The sequence below is a fragment of the Neofelis nebulosa genome, chromosome 1, assembly GCF_028018385.1.
Source record: "Neofelis nebulosa isolate mNeoNeb1 chromosome 1, mNeoNeb1.pri, whole genome shotgun sequence".
NCBI classification, from domain to species: domain Eukaryota; kingdom Metazoa; phylum Chordata; class Mammalia; order Carnivora; family Felidae; genus Neofelis; species Neofelis nebulosa.
In genome coordinates, this window is record NC_080782.1 from 17886135 (window position 1) to 17905767 (window position 19633).

A 19633-nucleotide genomic window follows, 5' to 3' on the forward strand; every position below is an offset into this window, starting at 1 on the left:
CGAACAGCGAGCTAAGCCTTGGAAGCAGGGTTCAGGCATGAGGTGATTTTCGTGTTGTGTTTATGTGATCTTTCTTTTCATTTTAAAGGTGCCTTGATTTCGGCTCCAGCTCCTTATTTTTATTTCCCTTTAGTTAATCACAGACTTCAGCGACATCTGATACACAGCTGTCTTGTGCAAGAGGTATGGACATAAACAGGGGAGGAAAAGTAACACGTTCATTTAGGACAACAGAAGGAAGGCAGCAGACAGGAGTTGCTTAAAGCGAATAATAGTGAAGAAGTCCCCAACTACAACCAGATCAAAGAAGGAAAGTCAGGAGGGGATTGACATGTGTGGTCAGATACAAGAAAAATGAAAAAGAGCAGGCCTTGATCCAGCAAAGCTCTTTTTCCTCAAATTCTTTGAAAGAAGGAGACCATTGGAAAAGAGGGAGAGGGGCAGGTTTTTAGTTTAAACGGTTACATGTAGTTGACATACAACTTGTCTATGCCAGTCGGCTGGATTCCTTCCAGTTATTAATTAAATCAAATTCCATGGATTTGGAACAGACTCCTATTGCCTGCCTACGTTGCAATGTTTCACGTTTCGCTCAGAGGCGGTAGTATTGATTAAATGTATTTTATTTTCACTTATCACAAGTTTCATTTTATTTTATTTTTTTTTAAACAGTTTTGTTTTTGTTTTTGTTTTTGTTTTTTTATTTAAAAAAATTTTTTTTCAACGTTTTTTATTTATTTTTGGGACAGAGAGAGACAGAGCATGAACGGGGGAGGGGCAGAGAGAGAGGGAGACACAGAATCGGAAGCAGGCTCCAGGCTCCGAGCCATCAGCCCAGAGCCCGACGCGGGGCTCGAACTCACGGACCGCGAGATCGTGACCTGGCTGAAGTCGGACGCTTAACCGACTGCGCCACCCAGGCGCCCCTCACAAGTTTCATTTTAAAAACAATTATTCTTTTTAAATTTTTTTTTAATGTTTATTCATTTTTGAGAGACAGAGAGAGACAGAGTGTGAGTAGGGAAAGGGCAGAGTGAGAGAGAGGGAGACACAGAATCTGAAGCAGGCTCTAGGCTCTGAGCTGTCAGCACAGAGCCCAATGTGGGGCTCGAACCCATGAACTGGGAGATCATGACCCGAGCCGAGGCTGGGTGCTTAAGCGACTGAGCCACCCAGCTACCCTCATAATTATTCTAAATAGGAAATATTTTATCTCATTTTCATAATCTATAAAACTCTGAAATAGTTGTATTCATTTGAATACTGTGATAATCCAAACACATACTGAAATTGGGCATAAAGAGTTAGAGTTTGACAATACACAGCATAAAGTTGTTCTGCAGATTCATAAGAAATGAGTAAAAGGATTTTGATATTTAATGTTTCTGAGGGGGTGTCTTCATTCTAACTAGTTTCTTGTAACTAGAAGGTATCAGTCTTGGAAAGAATTTTTGAAGGTATCTTTGATCATTTAACTTGGCAAGTTTGTCTTAGGAAGTATGGGTTAGTCAGACAGTAGAGAGTGATCATTAGCGAATTCTAATATTCATCTATCAATTTCAAGTTGTAGTTCACTAATTGCCCTAAATCCACTTCAGAAATTTATGGGAAAATCTTGGCACTTTTGACACGTTAGAAACTAGTTAAGATAAATTGAAGCCTATGAGGCAGAGGAGGTAAAACAGATTCTTATTTGTAATTCAGTCCAAATTAAGAATTTTCAGGTATATATTCTAAGCTAGTTTTTAACTTTTTTAATGGACTTTTAACCTGTAAATCCTAAATAAAATAATAATGTATAAATCCCATTTGAGAACAAAGGCAATTCCTATATGTGAAATTACCTACAATTACAATCCTGACTACGAAAGAGATAGTTTGATTTGAATTAATAAAAGGGTTACATTGTTCATATTATATGGGATTGTCTTAGTCTGTTTGGGCTGCTGTAACAAAAATACAAAAGACTGAGTGGCTTAAACACAAACACCTATTTCTCATAGCTGTGGAAGTTGGGAAGTCTAAGATCAAGGCACATGCAGACTTGCTATCTGGTGAGGGCTGGTTTCCTAATTTATAGACCACTATCTCTTGGCATTGTCCTCACATGGGACAAGGGAGAACTCTTGTGTCTCCTTCTATATAAGAATCATTCATGAAAACTTTACCTTGTTGACCTCATGCTTTCCCAAATGCCCCACCTCTGAATACCATCATATTAGGGATTAGGATTTCAACATACAAATTTTGGGGGAAAATAACATTCACTCCATTGCAGGGCTTATACATGAATATTTATGCACATACATAACTAAATGTACAATCATGTCAATATAAAAGCAAGTAAAATAAAGCATGCTAGTCTGCCTAATCAAGTAGATTACTTAATTCAGCATAAAATATTGTTAATTATTTTAACAATATCTTGTTATATTAAAATGTTAATTGGGGTGCCTGGGTGGCGCAGTCGGTTAAGCGTCCGACTTCAGCCAGGTCACGATCTCGCGGTCCGTGAGTTCGAGCCCCGCGTCAGGCTCTGGGCTGATGGCCCGGAGCCTGGAGCCTGTTTCCGATTCTGTGTCTCCCTCTCTCTCTGCCCCTCCCCCGTTCATGCTCTGTCTCTCTCTGTCCCCAAAATAAATAAAAAACGTTGAAAAAAAAAAAAAATTTAAAAAAAAAAAATAAAATGTTAATTATTTAATTATGTTAAAATTTGTTCTTTCCCAATTGCTAATTGTTAATATATTTCATTTCAATTATTTACATGCACAGGCAAGGTTTTCATATCAATTTGAAATGGAAGAATGGTTTAAGATGAGGGCAACCACTTCTTGAAGAGCCATGTCAACAATGTGACAGTTTATATAGGGAAAACCAAGAAAGAAGAATCAAACATAGAAATAATTACGAGGAGTTAGTATTATTTGAGATCCTCAACTTCAGATAACCCTTTGTGTCATTGTGAGAGTCTATCTTTACTTTCCAACAATTCACAAGGCTGGTATGACCAATTTGACTTTGTGGCTCGTTCGGATTTCATAAACAGGAAGATGACAGGTTTCCACATACCGCTTCTAATACACAGAAAAGGCAAAATGCCCAGATGCACTACTTTGGAGGAAGAACAAGGCTTGAAATGTTGGCCCGTGACTATTAGCTTGCCATAATCATTGACTATTATTCAATGGCACTGGCTTCACTGTGCAAGACTCATTCAGAGAACCCCACTGCTCTTCCTTGTTGCAATGAAATGTTTTCTATAATGAAGGGGGTGCAGCTGGGAGACCCATCAGAATTGCTGAGAAGGGGAGTGTGATAGGAACTTTTGTCACTGTTAGAAAGTGAGTGAGCTGTGACATTGAGTGGGCTGTGACATTGACTGAAATAGATTCACTCAGGGAGACAAGTTAGATATATCTTTGATCTTTTTATAAGCAGCTACATAGAAAAAAATTAAGCAGCAGGAAAGGAGGGACAAGATAAAAGAAAGTGTCTTTTCAGTCTCTCTCTCCCTCTCTCCCTCTCTCTTAATTTTTACAATGTCCTGATTTTTCAAGCTAGAGCTTTAAATACTTTTTGTAGCTACTTTCTTTGGAAACTGTCATCTTATAGTAATTTTGTATGTATTGAGCCTCTCAAGCTATGGATGCTTTATAAAGCTACAATGTAAATTTATTTCTCTCCATAATTCCTGTCACTTTCCTTGGATCCACATAAAAAGCAAGAGATGTAACATTTCATTATTAATTACAGCAACAGCAAGCTGGCTGTCAGAGTTAAACCCCAACACACTCCCCCACCAAGCTGCACAGCTTCCAGCCATTTACTCATTAAGCTGATGATGATGATGGAGTTTTTAAAACCTGCTGTCTGTAATGGACAGTAGGCCTTAAAAGTCTGTCATAAATTGCTCAATTGAGGAAATCAAATGGCAAAGGGAACGATCCAGACTAAGAGCAAACAAATTGCACCATAAAAGGAAGTTGTGTCTTTAACTGAGCCTTCCTTTCTACAAAGAATGCTAGGGCAGCGCTGTGACTGTAAGTGGAAGCTGTGGGATTGTTTAACTGAGAATGGTTATTCACAGTAAAGGCGCTGAACACACAGGAAAGAAAAAAATTAAAAGCAAACCAAGACAAAAGTACAAAAGCACCCTAAAGTGCTTTTCGGTTTTGTTTTTAAGATAATATGGTACTGGTGAGTAAAAATGACCAAATCAACTTTTTTAAAGTGTATTTTCCTTAACGTTTTAATAACAGACAACATAAGTTTTGAAAGCACATTTCAAGATGAACACAAATCAAGTTAAAGATCTAAGCATGTAGTTTTCTTTGCCATCTAGCAAGAAACTTTAAAAATGCACATGGATTTTGATCTTTTCCATTCAAACAATATTATTGAGTACCTATTATAGTCCAGCTTTTTTCTCCCCTCCTCCCCAAACATGAAACATATGAGGATGAACTAAACTAAACACACAAGCATGAACTAAACAGAAAACAGTCCTCTTCTGGAGGAGGGAAATAACAAAAAAAAAACCAATATGTATAATACATAGGTAAGTTCAATGGTGTATCTGAAAGTGACAACTGATGAAAACAATAGGGAAAATAAAGTCTTGGGTAAGAGGAACTGGGAGGGCAGGTGTGGTGCTAGAAGAGGAGGGGACAAGTTCAACTGGAAGGGAAGATGTGAGCAACCACATTGGTAAGTGAGGGGGTTGGCAATCTAGATACTTGGAAGGAGAAGTGCTTTCCAAGTGGAATTATAAGCTCCAAAACTTGAATTTGGAGAGCACCTGGGTGGCTCAGTTGGTGAAGCATCCGACTTCGTCCCAAGTCATGACCTCACGGTTCTTGAGTTCAAGCCCCTCCCCACCCCTCATCAGGCTCTGTGCTGACAGCCTGGAGCCTGGAGCCTGGAGCCTGCTTTGGATTCTGTGTCTCCCTCTCTCTCTGACCCTCCCCCACCCAAGCTCTGCCTCTGTCTCTGTCTCTGTCTCAAAAATAAACATTAAAACAATTAAAAAAAATGAATTTGCAGGGCGCCTGGGTGGCTCAGTTGGTTAAGTGTTGGGATCTGGATTTCTGATCAGCTCGTGACCTCGCAATTCATGAGTTTGGGCCCCATGTTGGATTCTGTGCTGACAGCTTGGAGCCTGCTTGGGATTATCTCTCTCTCTCTCTCTCTCTCTCTCTCTCCCCCTCCCCCACATGCTCTCTTTCAAAAATAATAAACATTTAAAAAAAATGAATTTGCTAAAAAAAGTGCACCTCCCAGATTTACTCAATAGAAACCCTGGTAAACATGGAGAATAGAAGAGTGGCTAGCTGTGTGGTCTCCCCATTGAAGCAGCTTTCTTATGTGGGTCGAGGCTCATCAAAGACTACTCACACCACTCTACAACAATTACATTCCCCAAACACCCTTTTAAAGGCCTATATCTGGCACCCAAAATATCATTAAAAAGGATTGTATCTGTTTGTGCACATGCTTATGTCAATGTTCAATTATATATACATAATAATCAACAATATATAAAGCTAATACGCCCACAGTCAACATGACTTCTTTACTCGTAATCACAGAAGAATTTCTCTGCCGTTGTGGTAGCATATTAATGAATTATTTTTATTTTTACTTTATTTTTTAAAATGTTTACTTATTTTTGAGAGATAGAGTGAGTAGGGGAGGTGCAGAGAGAGGGGGACAGAGAATCCAAAGTGGGCTCTGTGCTGACAGCAGAAAGCTGGATGCAGGGCTGGAACTCATGAACTGTGAGATCATGAACCTGAGCTGAAGTCAGACACTCAACCAACTATCATTTGCTAATCTGAATTATGAATGTTACTACATGAAACTCTCCCTAAACTGACCTTCCAGTATAATTTGCTTGCTTTTCTAAAAGCCTCTTCCAACTCAGAACTTGCTTTACAACTTTTTAAGTCTTGACAACAATACAAATCCTATGAATTATAGGCTTTGTTTTCATATTTTGTATACTAATTGGCATTCAAATTTTAGTAAACAGTTCTATATGGTCCAAAGTATATGACTACGCATGCAAATTATATTAGACAAGATCATAAAATTGATCTAATTCTGAATCTCTATGTAGGTTTTTTGAATCTCCTAGGACTGATATTCATTCATATATTTTCTCCCTCTCCCCTTCCTTCCGTCTCTCCCTCCCTCTTCCCCTCACCCCCTCCCTCTGGCTCCCTCCCTTCCTCTCTTTCTCTCTTTCTCTCTCTCCACCCAGCCCCCAACTCTGAGCAGTCTGCATGTTGCTTTAGGACATTTACTAAATATACTACTGTGTATTTCTCAGTGATTACTGACAATTAGACTCAATGACTATTCTCCTTTATTATAAGTTCCCCTTAACATTTGTGATTTTAATTGTGGAAAATAACCATACACATTCATGGGTGTGTGCTCCTCTCAGTCTGTCCCATCAATTTCCCAGGAGCAATTGGTGCGATTTAAATCTTCACCTAACTATTCTCCTTCCACTGTAATTGGTGGTATCTATTTTTAAAGTAAGGTCTGTTCTTGTGCTGTTATTTTATTTTGGTAATTTATTGAGAACCCATTGCCCAAAACAGGCACATGGGTGCTATAAATAAAGCAGTCTAATAGTTGCTTGAACAAAACTGGGCCCAATGGACAGGCAATGAACTTGCATTAAGATTAGGTTAGAGATGTGTCTGTAATTTCTCTGAATAACCTTTTTAATTTCTCTTTATGTACTGCTGTTCATTTCATAAAATTATAATTTTGATAGATACCAGCAATTTTGTTTAAACACAGAATTAAAGAAGCACAGTATTTGAGGGATATTGTTAAGTTGAAGATTTAAATTAAAAAAAAAAAAAAAAGAAAGAAATGTGTGTTGATGAAAATGGTGTAGAGCTAGGGATGTTTCACGTTTTAAAAGCTTACTCCCTTTGTGGTAACTTTTATTTGCTATTTAAATTCAACTTCACCTTCCCTGTCCTCTAATACTGAAAATAGTGCTTGTGGTCTTGTATTGTTTCCATGCACCATTTAAACAAAATAATTTGGTGTTTTAGCTTGGCTCAGGAATTATAAGTTCTAAAGGTTACTCATTTACAAAACGGCTTATGTAACTCATCTGCAGTATGAAAATTTGAGAAATATGAAGAAAAGTATGGAAGCCTCATTATATTTAATTTTATAATACAAAATATAGGGAGATTAAAAACAATTATACTTATCAACCAATTCTGAACAATTCAAATGTTTTTTGTAAGTAAATTCATTTAAATTTTGTTTATGTTATGAAAATTGTAGTTCTTTTTCCTTCTTAAAAATTGTTCTGAAAGTGGCTATATTGATGTTTTAAAAGAAATTAAACTTGGGGAAATTAAAATAAAATGAAAATAAATGTATTTCTTCTTTAGCAAAAAGTTCTTCATTATCTTTGAATTCAAAGTAATCCATTTATTTATTATTTATTTATTTATTTATTTATTTATTTATTGAATAATGGAATCTTTTTTAAAATTAAGTTTTGGGGATCCTGGGAAGATGGCGGCATAGGAGGATGCTGGGCTCACCAGGTCCTGCTGATCACTTAGATTCCACCCACACCTGCCTAAAGAACCCAGAAAACCGCCAGAGGATTAGCAGGACGGAGTCTCCGGAGCCAAGCGCAGACGAGAGGCCCACAGAAGAGGGTAGGAAGGGCGGCGAGGCGGTGCGCGCTCCACGGACTGGCGGGAGGGAGCCGGGGCGGAGGGGCGGCTCGCCGGCCAAGCAGAGCCCCCGAGTCGGGCTGGCAAAAGCGGAGGGGCCGGACGGACTGTGTTCCGACAGCAAGTGCGACTTAGCGTCTGGGAGGTCATAAGTTAACAGCTCTGCTCGGAAAGCGGGAAGGCTGGAGGACAAAGGGAGGGAGAGCTGCTGAGCCCCCGGACGGCAGAGCTCAGCTTGGCGGGGAACAAAGGCGCTCGCCAGCGCCATCTCCCCCGCCCATCCCCCAGCCAAAATCCCAAAGAGAACCGGTTCCTGCCGGGGAAATTGCTCGCTCCGCGCAAACACCCAACTCTGCGATTCTGCAGAGCCAAACCTCCGGCAGCGGATCTGACTCCCTCCCGCTGCCACAGGGCCCCTCCTGAAGTGGATCACCTAAGGAGAAGCGAGCTAAGCCTGACCCTCCTGCCCCCGTGCACCTTGCCTACCCACCCCAGCTAATACGCCAGATCCCCAGCACCACAAGCCTGGCAGTGTGCAAGTAGCCCAGACGGGCCACGCCACCCCACAGTGAATCCCGCCCCTAGGAGAGGGGAAGAGAAGGCACACACCAGTCTGAGTGTGGCCCCAGCGGTGGGCTGGGGGCAGACATCAGGTCGGACTGCGGCCCCGCCCACCAACGCAAGTTATTCAAGACAGCACAGGGGAAGTGCCCCATAGTCCCACACCACTCCAGGGACTAGCAAAAATGACGAAACGGAAGAAGTCCCCTCAGAAAAAACGTCCAGGAAATAACAACAGCTAACGAACTGATCAAAAATGATTTAAACAATATAACAGAAAGTGAATTTAGAATAATAGTCATAAAATTAATCGCTGGCCTTGAAAACAGTAGAAAGGACAGCAGAGAATCTATTGCTACAAAGATCAAGGGACTAAGGAACAGCCAGGAGGAGGTAAAAAATGCTATCACTGAGCTGCAAATTAAAATGGAGACAACTACGGCTCGGATTGAAGAGGCAGAGGAGAGAATAGGTGAACTAGAAGATAAAATTATGGAAAAAGAAGAAGCTGAGAAAAAGAGAGATAAAAAAATCCAGGAGTATGAGGGGAAAATTAGAGAACTAAGTGATGCACTAAAGAGAAATAATATAAGCATAATTGGTATTCCAGAGGAGGAAGACAGAGGGAAAGGTGCTGAAGGTGTACTTGAACAAATCATAGCTGAGAACTTCCCTGATCTGGGGAAGGAAAAAGGCATTGAAATCCAAGAGGCACAGAGAACTCCCTTCAGACGTAACTTGAATCGATCTTCTGCATGACATATCATAGTGAAACTGGCAAAATACAAGGATAAAGAGAAAATTCTGAAAGCAGCTAGAGATAAACGCGCTCTAACATATAAAGGGAGACCTATAAGACACGTGACTGATCTCTCTACTGAAACTTGGCAGCCCAGAAAGGAATGGCAGGAGATCTTCAATGTGATAAACAGAAAAAAAATATGCAGCTGAGAATCCTTTATCCAGCAAGTCTGTCATTTAGAATAGAAGGAGAGATAAAGGTCTTCCCAAACAAACAAAAGCTGAAGGAATTCGTCACCACTAAACCAGCCCTACAAGAGATCCTAAGGGGGATCCTGTGAGACAAAGTACCAGAGACATCGCTACAAGCATGAAACGTACGGACATCACAATGACTCTAACCCCATATCTTTCTATAATAACACTGAATGTAAATGGACTAAATGCGCCAACCAAAAGACATAGGGTATCAGAATGGATAAAAAAAGCAAGACCCTTGGGGCGCCTGGGTGGCGCAGTCGGTTAAGCGTCCGACTTCAGCCAGGTCACGATCTCGCGGTCCGTGAGTTCGAGCCCCGCGTCAGGCTCTGGGCTGACGGCTCGGAGCCTGGAGCCTGTTTCCGATTCTGTGTCTCCCTCTCTCTCTGCCCCTCCCCCGTTCATGCTCTGTCTCTCTCTGTCCCAAAAATAAATAAAAAACGTTGAAAAAAAAATTAAAAAAAAAAAATTAAAAATTAAAAAATTAAAAAAAAAAAAAAAAAGCAAGACCCATCTATTTGCTGTCTACAAGAGACTCATTTTAGACCTGAGGACACCTTCAGATTGAGAGTGAGGGGATGGAGAACTATTTCTCATGCCACTGGAACTCAAAGAAAGCTGGAGTAGCCATACTTATATCAGACAAACTAGACTTTCAATTAAAGGTTGTAAGAAGAAATGAAGAAGGGCATTATATAATAATCACAGGGTCTATCCATCAGGAAGAGCTGACAATTATAAATGTCTATGCACCGAATACAGGAGCCCCCAAACATATAAAACAATCACAAACATAAGCAACCTTATTGATAAGAATGTGGTAATTGCAGGGGACTTTAACACTCCACTTACAGAAATGGATAGGTCATCTAGACACACAGTCAATAAAGAAACAAGGGCCCTGAATGATATATTGGATCAGATGGACTTGACAGATATATTTAGAACTCTGCACCAAAGCAACAGAATATACTTTCTTCTTGAGTGCACATGGAACATTCTCCAAGATAGATCACATACTGGGTCCCAAAACAGCACTTCATAAGTATACAAGAATTGAATACTTTCAGACCACAATGCTATGAAGCTTGAAATCAACCACAGGAAAAAGTCTGGAAAACCTCCAAAAGCATGGAGGTTAAAGAACACCCTACTAAACAAGGAATGGGTCAACCAGGCAATTAGAGAAGAAATTAAAAAATATATGGAAACAAATAAAAATGAAAATACAACAATCCAAATGCTTTGGGATGCAGCGAAGGCAGTCCTGAGAGGAAAATACATTGCAATCCAGGCCTATCTCAAGAAACAAGAAAAATCCCAAATATAAAATCTAACAGCACACCTAAAGGAAATAGAAGCAGAACAGCAAAGACAGCCTAAATCCAGCAGAAGAGAAATAATAAAGATCAGAGCAGAAGTAAACAATATAGAATCTAAAAAAACTGTAGAGCAGATCAACGATACCAAGAGTTGGTTTTTTGAAAAAATAAACAAAATTGATAAACCTCTGCCAGGCTTCTCAAAAAGAAAAGGGAAATGACCCAAATAGATAAATTCCTGAATGAAATGGAATTACTACAACCACCCCTCATCTTTTACCAACTTACATCTTTTACCCAAAGATGTAAAAGATCTGTATGCTGAAAACTATAGAAAGCTTATGAAGGTAATTGAAGAAGATATAAAGAAATGGAAAGACATTCCCTGCTCATGGATTGGAAGAATAAATATTGTCAAAATGTCAATACTACCCAAAGCTATCTACACATTCAATGCAATCCCAGTCAAAATTGCACCGGCATTCTTCTCGAAACTAGAACAAGCAATCCTAAAATTCATATGGAACCACAAAAGGCCCCAAATAGCCAAAGCAATTTTGAAGAAGAAGACCAAAGCAGGAGGCATCACAATCCCAGACTTTAGCCTCTACTACAAAGCTGTCATCATCAAGACAGCATGGTATTGGCACAAAAACAGACACATAGACCAATGGAATAGAATAGAAACCCCAGAACTAGACCCACAAACGTATGGCCAACTAATCTTTGACAAAGCAGGAAAGAACATCCAATGGAAAAAAGACAGTCTCTTTAACAAATGGTGCTGGGAGAACTGGACAGCAACATGCAGAAGGTTGAAACTAGACCACTTTCTCACACCATTCACAAAAATAAACTCAAAATGGATAAAGGACCTGAATGTGAGACAGGAAACCATCAAAACCCTAGAGGAGAAAGCAGGAAAAGATCTCTCTGACCTCAGCCGTAGCAATGTCTTACTTGACACATCCTCAAAGGCAAGGGAATTAAAAGCAAAAATGAACTACTGGGACCTTATGAAGATAAAAAGCTTCTGCACAGCAAAGGAAACAACCAACAAAACTAAAAGGCAACCAACGGAATGGGAAAAGATATTTGCAAATGACATATCGGACAAAGGGCTAGTATCCAAAATCTATAAAGAGCTCACCAAACTCCACACCCGAAAAACAAATAACCCAGTGAAGAAATGGGCAGAAAACATGAATAGACACTTCTCTAAAGAAGACATCCGGATGGCCAACAGGCACATGAAAAGATGCTCAACGTCGCTCCTCATCAGGGAAATACAAATCAAAACCACACTCAGATATCACCTCACACCAGGCAGAGTGGCCAAAATGAACAAATCAGGAGACTATAGATGCTGGAGAGGATGTGGAGAAACGGGAACCCTCTTGCACTGTTGGTGGGAATGCAAATTGGTGCAGCCATTCTGGAAAGGTGTGGAGGTTCCTCAAAAAATTAAAAATAGACCTACCCTATGACCCAGCAATAGCACTGCTAGGAATTTACCCAAGGGATACAGGAGTACTGATGCATAGGGGCACTTGCACCCCAATGTTTATAGCAGCACTCTCAACAATAGCCAAATTATGGAAAGAGCCTAAATGTCCATCAACTGATGAATGGATAAAGAAATTGTGGTTTATATACACAATGGAGTACTACGTGGCAATGAGAAAGAATGAAATATGGCCCTTTGAAGCAACGTGGATGGAACTGGAGAGTGTGATGCGGAGTGAAATAAGCCATACAGAGAAAGACAGATACCATATGTTTTCACTCTTATGTGGATCCTGAGAAACTTAACAGAAGACCATGGGGGAGGGGAAGGAAAAAAAAAAGGTTGGAGAGGGAGAGAGCCAAAGCATAAGAGACTCTTAAAAACTGAGAACAAACTGAGGGTTGATGGGGGGGTGGGAGGGAGGGGAGGGTGGGTGATGGGTATTGAGGAGGGCACCTTTTGGGATGAGCACTGGGTGTTGTATGGAAACCAATTTGACAATAAACTTCATATATTGAAAATAAATAAATAAATAAAATAAAATTAAGTTTAATTTTAACACAGCAAAAGCATGTTTGAATATGAGTAAGATCAAACAGATTTTGAACCATTTCAACAAGAGCTTAATTTTAATATCCATGCAGACAAAAGCTGCAATTTGGTGTCTTGTTTCACTGTCAATTTATTCCTCTCCAATTTTTGACACGACAGATCCCTTATTTTTATTTTCCATTATTAACGTAAATATGTAAGATGCATCTATGCACACAGAGAGACTAGATATAAATGGAAATCTTGTCAATTAACCAATGTTGCTCATGTTGATATCAATCATAAACTAAATCCTACAGACAAAATAGGTAAGCAGATACTCTTTTACAACTTTTCTTTCAACAGTTTGAAGTTTTGGCAAAACCCAGTGTCATCTATTTTTCCCCTAGTATTACTTCCCTTCATTAAAATAATAATAACAATAATAATAATAAATAATAATGCTACTATTAATAATAATTGCGGAGGGTGAACAACACTGTGATTTATTCAATCCTTACAATGTATTTAGTTATCAAAGTAATCTTCATATTAAACTACAACGAAAGGAGTGCACTGACCAGTTAATCTAGGCTCTTTTATAGGTGAGTATTCAAAGCAGAAAGCCACGACGTAATTGGCAAAATTAGCGTCAATAGTTAAGAAGAGCCTGGGTGTTTCCACTGTAGGAAGTCTGCAGGAAGCGTGTGTGTTGCACAACTGTGTGATCAGGCATCTGCAGTAAGTACCTACATCATGATTCCATTTAGCTGGTGTCATCACTCTGTGTCACTTTCATCCATCCCACAATTTGCACGAAGAGAAAGCAACCCACAACAGCTCTTTATGTTCTGGAAATGTATGGTAAACTGTCAGTTTGCCTTCTATAAAGTTGTTTATCTCAGGATTTTACTTGGCACACAATTTCTCAATAAATGTTGCCCTCTTTTCCAAATGCAAAGGAAATCCCATTGATCAGTGGGGACTGCAGTGCTTATCAACATCAAGATGGAGACGGCTTAATTTCTCAGATTAGCATTTGGCTCAAACCAGCAAAAGATTCCTAAGAAATTACTGTTAATATATTTAAAAGTATCCAACTTCTCTGTCTTCCTCCCATCAGTCCGAAACATAAGCCAAGGCCATGTGGCCTCATCTTAATCACGTATGAGCTTGAGAGCTCTCCGTTGAAAGCCTCTTTCAGTTCACAGATATGAGACATTGTAATATTTTAACATTTCCTCCTGCCAAGTCGTTAAGCAATAAAATGATCTTGGCACTTGCCTGCCAGTTCATCATGAAGAACTACTTTAGTTTTGCTTAGTCTCTTGATGAAACAAATGGAAGGCAGCTGCACCAAATGGCCTTTCAGAAACATGTTGCCAAACAAATCCCTGGAACTTTCACCCCTTTGCATGGCTAATGGAGATGGCTTGAAGCAGAGAAACATACATAGGTATCGGTGTAGAAAATCAAGGCTTAAATATTAGTGATTAAAATCACACAACTCTCTGCTCATAACTCTAGTGTCATGCTCTTGTCCTACATTACCTTTATCCAAGATAAATATGTGATGATTCCTCAGCTACAGATATATTTTTCACACTCCAGCACACTAATCCCACTATGTATGTTAAATTAAATACATATTTCTGCTTAGTATTTGATTAATTTTTAAAGTTTTGATCACACAAGTAATGCCAAAAGTTATGCTGGATGGATAATTTCAAACAAGAGAGAGGCGTAAAGAGTTATATAAAGGAAAGACTTATCGGTCTAGTTTCACATATGTCCAACCATATTTTGGTATGTATTTTTTAGATCATTCTCTGCATATGAGTGTGTGTCTATGTGTATTTGTGCATGCATGTGTGTGCATATTTAAGCTAAGAATCTTATTCTACGTATTTACAGCAAAAATCAACATATTTCTTTATTACTGTTATTATTTTTATTAAAATTGGATCAGATCTTAAGTCCCCAACATGCCATTATGTGAATTAAATTCTCACCTCTTATCTCAGAGGAGTCAGAAAGTCACAAAAGTCTTTTTAAAAATGTTAATTTTAATTCCAGGGTAGTTAACATACATATAGCATTATATTACTTTCAGGTAGACAATACAGTGATTTGACAATTCGATGCATTACTCCGTGCTCATCATGGTAAGTGTACTCTTAATCCTCACTGCCTACTTCACTCATTCCCTCTGCCCACCTCCCCTCTGGCATCCATCAGTTTGTTGCCTATAGTTACAAGTCAGTTTCTGGTTTGCCTCGCTCTCTCTCTCTCTTTCCCCTTTGCTCATCTATTTTCTTAAATTCTACATATGAGTGAAATCACATGGTATGGCATCTGTCTTTCTCTGACTGACAAAAGTCCCAAAAGTCTTGATCAGAACAGAATGTTTTTGGGAGAGCCTTCCAGGGTTAGAACACACAGGTCATCAAGGACATGTTCTCCATGCAAACTTACATCATCCCACGAACTGGCTGCCAATTCATGGACACCTGTCCTATCCAGATCGTACTTTCTCCTGCTGCAGAGAGTTTGCAGGTGCTGTTCCTTCAGCCTGCCCTCCTCACTCTCCAGCACTTGTACCCAGCCAGGTCTTTCTCACCTTTAATCTCAGCTTGAAAGCTAGGCTTTATCAACCCACATGAAGTTAGGGATTGCCCCCTAGTAGGCAACATGACACTTTGTATACTTCGTAACGCTTCTCAGACTTGTTTCTGCTCAATCTGTGCTCCTACATTAAACTATGATCTCCGTGAGAGCAAGGCATAGTGCCAGACATGTATTCCTTAACAGAATACATATTTATTGAACATCTACTATGGTGAAGCAAGCAACATGCCAGCTGGTAAGGATAGAGTGATATATATCCAATGGCATGATTCGCTTTGTCATTGGCCTTACCTTTGAGGCAGATGTGAACAAAACGTCACACAATTAAATACTTAATTAAAATAGTGGTAACATCTTAGAAGGGAAAGTATATAATGTCCATGTGAGTATAGGCAGCAAGTCTGCTGAGAGAGGGGGGTATTTAGGGATGCGCCCAGGAAGGATCACATTTCAGTTGAGACCTGAAGAGTCAATAGGACTTTATGAGGAGACGCTTAGCTCCTTAGTGGAATTGGAAGGTGTGTTGAGTAAAGAGCTTAGTGAGCAACAAGTATGGATAGATATTGAAGAGGAACGAGAGACTGAGGCAAGGCTGGTCAGCAAGGCTTTACATCATCCTCCTGCATGCTAATCTTCTCTGTATTGCCCGAATTTTAGTATACGTGCTGCCAAAGTGAGAACAGCAAGGTTCTTACATTATTGAATATTTTCATATGTTTCCTAAGAATACTGGGAAGCTATTAAGCACTATCAAGCAGGTCAGTGATATGAGTATATCTGCAGCTGGACTATCCGAGAATTCGGGCAATATGATGAAAACGAAGAGAATAGAAATAGAAACTATTTTGATGTTAGGTAATACGAGTAGTTAGTGACTGTCGAATATGAAGGGCCTGGGTGAAGAAGATAAAGTAAAAGAAAAATAATAACAGAAATAGGTAACACTCATATAGCACTAGTTAATACCTATCAGTATTTGAAGGGTTTCTCATTTATTAGTTCTTTTACGTCTTGCAATAGCCATACAAAGTGGCACTGTCATTACTCCAATACCACAGATAGTGAAGTGCAGAGATATGAAATAACTTGCCCGAAGTATCATTAGTCACTCTGCCATTTAGTAGATCTGGTACTCAAAGTCTAGTGGTTTGGCTCTAGAATGTATCCCTTAAACACTGCCTCCAGGTTTTACGGAATGAGAAACCAAGTGGATGGGACTGCCATAAACTGAAGCAGGGAACACTGATGGAGCACATCTGGCTTAAAGCATGAGGCTTGAATTTTGGGCATGCTGACACTGAGGTCCTTCTGTGATGTGCAAGTGGAGGTGGTAGGTATTGTCAGGTGGAACGTGAGCAGGAGGTATCATTCTAAAGCCATGGGATAAACTAGGTCTGCCAGAGTTACACCATGCAGTATAAGAAGAAAAAGTCTGAGTCTGTGCGGCATAAAGGAAGAGAGACTGGCGTAGGACTCTTACAAAGAACTGCCTCCTGAGTGGCAGGAAAAGAGAAAAATGGGAAAAGGCTGTCACGGAGCCAAAGAAGACCTTTGTCCAGAAAAGGACCCCCCACTGGTACCTTGTAGGTTCCAAGCATACTTACTGAGTTATTGATTGTTCATTAGGCTACATTTGAATATATATATATATATATATATATATATATATATATATATATATATATACTTTTACTAGAGTGTTCTCAGATCACTTCTGTTCATGCATAAATCTATGATCGTGATCTATAAAATATCAGTCCCTTTATCTAACTTAGTAAGAGCACAGTTTTAGAAAATAATAAATTATTTTCTCTAAAAACATAATATGTTCTTTTCCTTCTGCATCCGCTAAGTGATTCAGAAATATACTTGGTTTCTAAGATATAAATAGCAATAAATCTTGAAAATCATTGGTTGAAGTCCAATACATTTCCAAAAAATAAACAGATTCAATTTAATGTCAATCTTATCCAACTAATATTTGAAAAGGATCTTTGATTTATATTACCGGCAGGCTACACCATTTTAATTAATTTACTACTGATGGTAATAACATTATTTATAATTTTATATGCAAGTATAATGGAGACACAGATATAAACTCTTTCAATTATTTTTGTCCTCATGGTCAATGCCCCATAGTCCAAAATTTAATTAAAATTTTTGCATTAATGGAAAAATTGAAAATTGGAATTCAAGTGTGCAGTGTTTTTTATTTGTTACAAAGAGGTATCTGCCCTATATCCAATTTTAACCAATTATAACGCTCTACTTATTTGGATTAATAAGAATTATATGAATATTTTTTCTCAACACCCAACATTTTTATAAGGTGAAAGTGGCAATCTGCCCACTTCATAGTGGTACCAAGAGTCTGATATCAGTTATGCATTTATATGACAGAAACAGCTCAAAAAACAGCCAACATTAAATTTATGTAATTAAACATATCGATTCAGAATGGGGTGTTAGGTAGATTTTATGGAAAATGTAAATAAATACATTGCAATTCTACTTGAATTGAGTTAAATTTACCCGACATCAAAAACATGTGATTGTCTGATATAGCCACTTCACGGGATTGTAAATTCCTCCCTGAAAATATTTTTAATCTCTTTATCTTGACCTCCCAAAGAGCACGTAGAACATGTATGCAGGGAAACGCGGCTGCTCCTCAGCTAATGTTCCTCCATTTGAAGACATACAGGAATAGCTGGGTCAATATCTTTTTTGTGATTAAAAAGTTTCAGAGAAATTTTATTGAAATATTTGATGTGCTTATGAAGTATTTTTAAAGTTAGCTTAAGTAGCAGTACCTGGGTGGCTCAGTTGGTTAAGCGTGTGACTTCAGCTCATGTCATGATCTTTTGGTTTGTGGGTTCAAGCCCCAATTTGGGCTCTGTGCTGACAGCTCAGAGCCTAGAGACTGCTTCAGATTCTGTGTCTCCCTCTCTCTCTGCCCCTCCCCCACTTGCGCTCTCTCTCTCTCTCTCTCTCTCAAAACAAAATAAAAAACCTGCATTAAATAAAAAATTAAATATTAGCTTAAGTAAAAATTTTAAACATATAATTTAATATTTTATCTAGATTCCTGGAAAAATTAGTCACAAACACAGCTAAGAAAAAGAAATACCCTAAGAAATCACAAACACAGCTAAGAAAAAGAAATACCCTAAGAAAAAGAAATACCCTAAAAACTTACATCTTGTATTTTACCACATAACTTCCAATGTTTCATAAATGCCAGAGACATATATATGTGTGTATATATATATAGATATATATAGATATATAGATATATACACATATACATACACACACACACACACACACACACACACAATTATACACTTCCAATTATCCACTCACTACTGTGCCACCATTTTATTTCTTTCTTCCAGGTCATGACCACAAGCTGTTGAACAAATACTGAGGTTTCTTCTCTATTTCCTTAAAATTTATAGAACTCGTGCATTATTTCTAATCTAAGAATCGGCAAACTGTTGACTTTCCCTTATAAACATATGGGACAGCCTCTCATCCCATCCCACATTGCACGTTAGGACCCACCTTAGGGCAGGCCACCACCCTCTGTCACTTGAATTACTACAGTGGTTTCCTAAATTGTCAACTGCGCTTGCTCCTTAAACTAATTTCTTCCAACCACAGCCAGTAATTATTTAAAAACGTAAATCAGATTGTGTCCTCCCTGCCTGCCTCCCCCCATTAGCATCCTTTCACACTTGTAACGAGAGATTCAGCAATTTTTCATGGTAGCTAACGGAGTATGAGATCCAGATTGTGCCTGTGTCTCTGAATTGAATTCCCTCCTGTGCTCCAGTTCTGCTGACCTTCTTCCTATTTCTTTAACAGGTCAGGCTGTTCCTGCCTCATGACAGTGACTTTTCTCTGCCCTCTGCCAAAAAAAAAAAAAAAAAAAAAAAAGGAAAAGGAAAAGAAACCCCCCCCCCAAAAAAACCCTCTTTCAAATCAGTTTATTAAGGCTTCTCCTCAAATACCCTCTTCAAAGAGCCTGCCACTCATCTTGTTCTAGTTTTCATTTTGTTATCAGTACTTACTATCATATCGGATATATTTTCCATCCTAAGAATTCTCTCCCTTGCTGGAATGCAAGCTCCTTAAAATCAGACTTTTTTTTTTTTGTTGTTATTGTTGTATGCATCCCAACATGATGAAAGATCAGTAAAGACTTCTTTAAAAAAAAAAAGTTTATTTATTTTTATAAGACTGAGAGCACAGACTGGGGAGGGGCAGAGAAAGAGATGGAGACATGGAATCCGTGGCAGGTTCAAGGCTCTGGGCCTTCAGCACAGAGCGCCACATAGAGCATGATCTTACAAACC

At 38.9% G+C, this 19633-nt stretch overlaps 1 protein-coding gene across 4 annotated transcripts in view; it reads right to left on the reverse strand.

Moving 5' to 3' along the window:
* The window catches only part of CDH12 (cadherin 12), a 1057614-nt gene that overhangs the window by 318387 nt on the left and 719594 nt on the right, over nucleotides 1-19633 (reverse strand). The gene's annotated exons all lie outside the window — the stretch shown is intronic.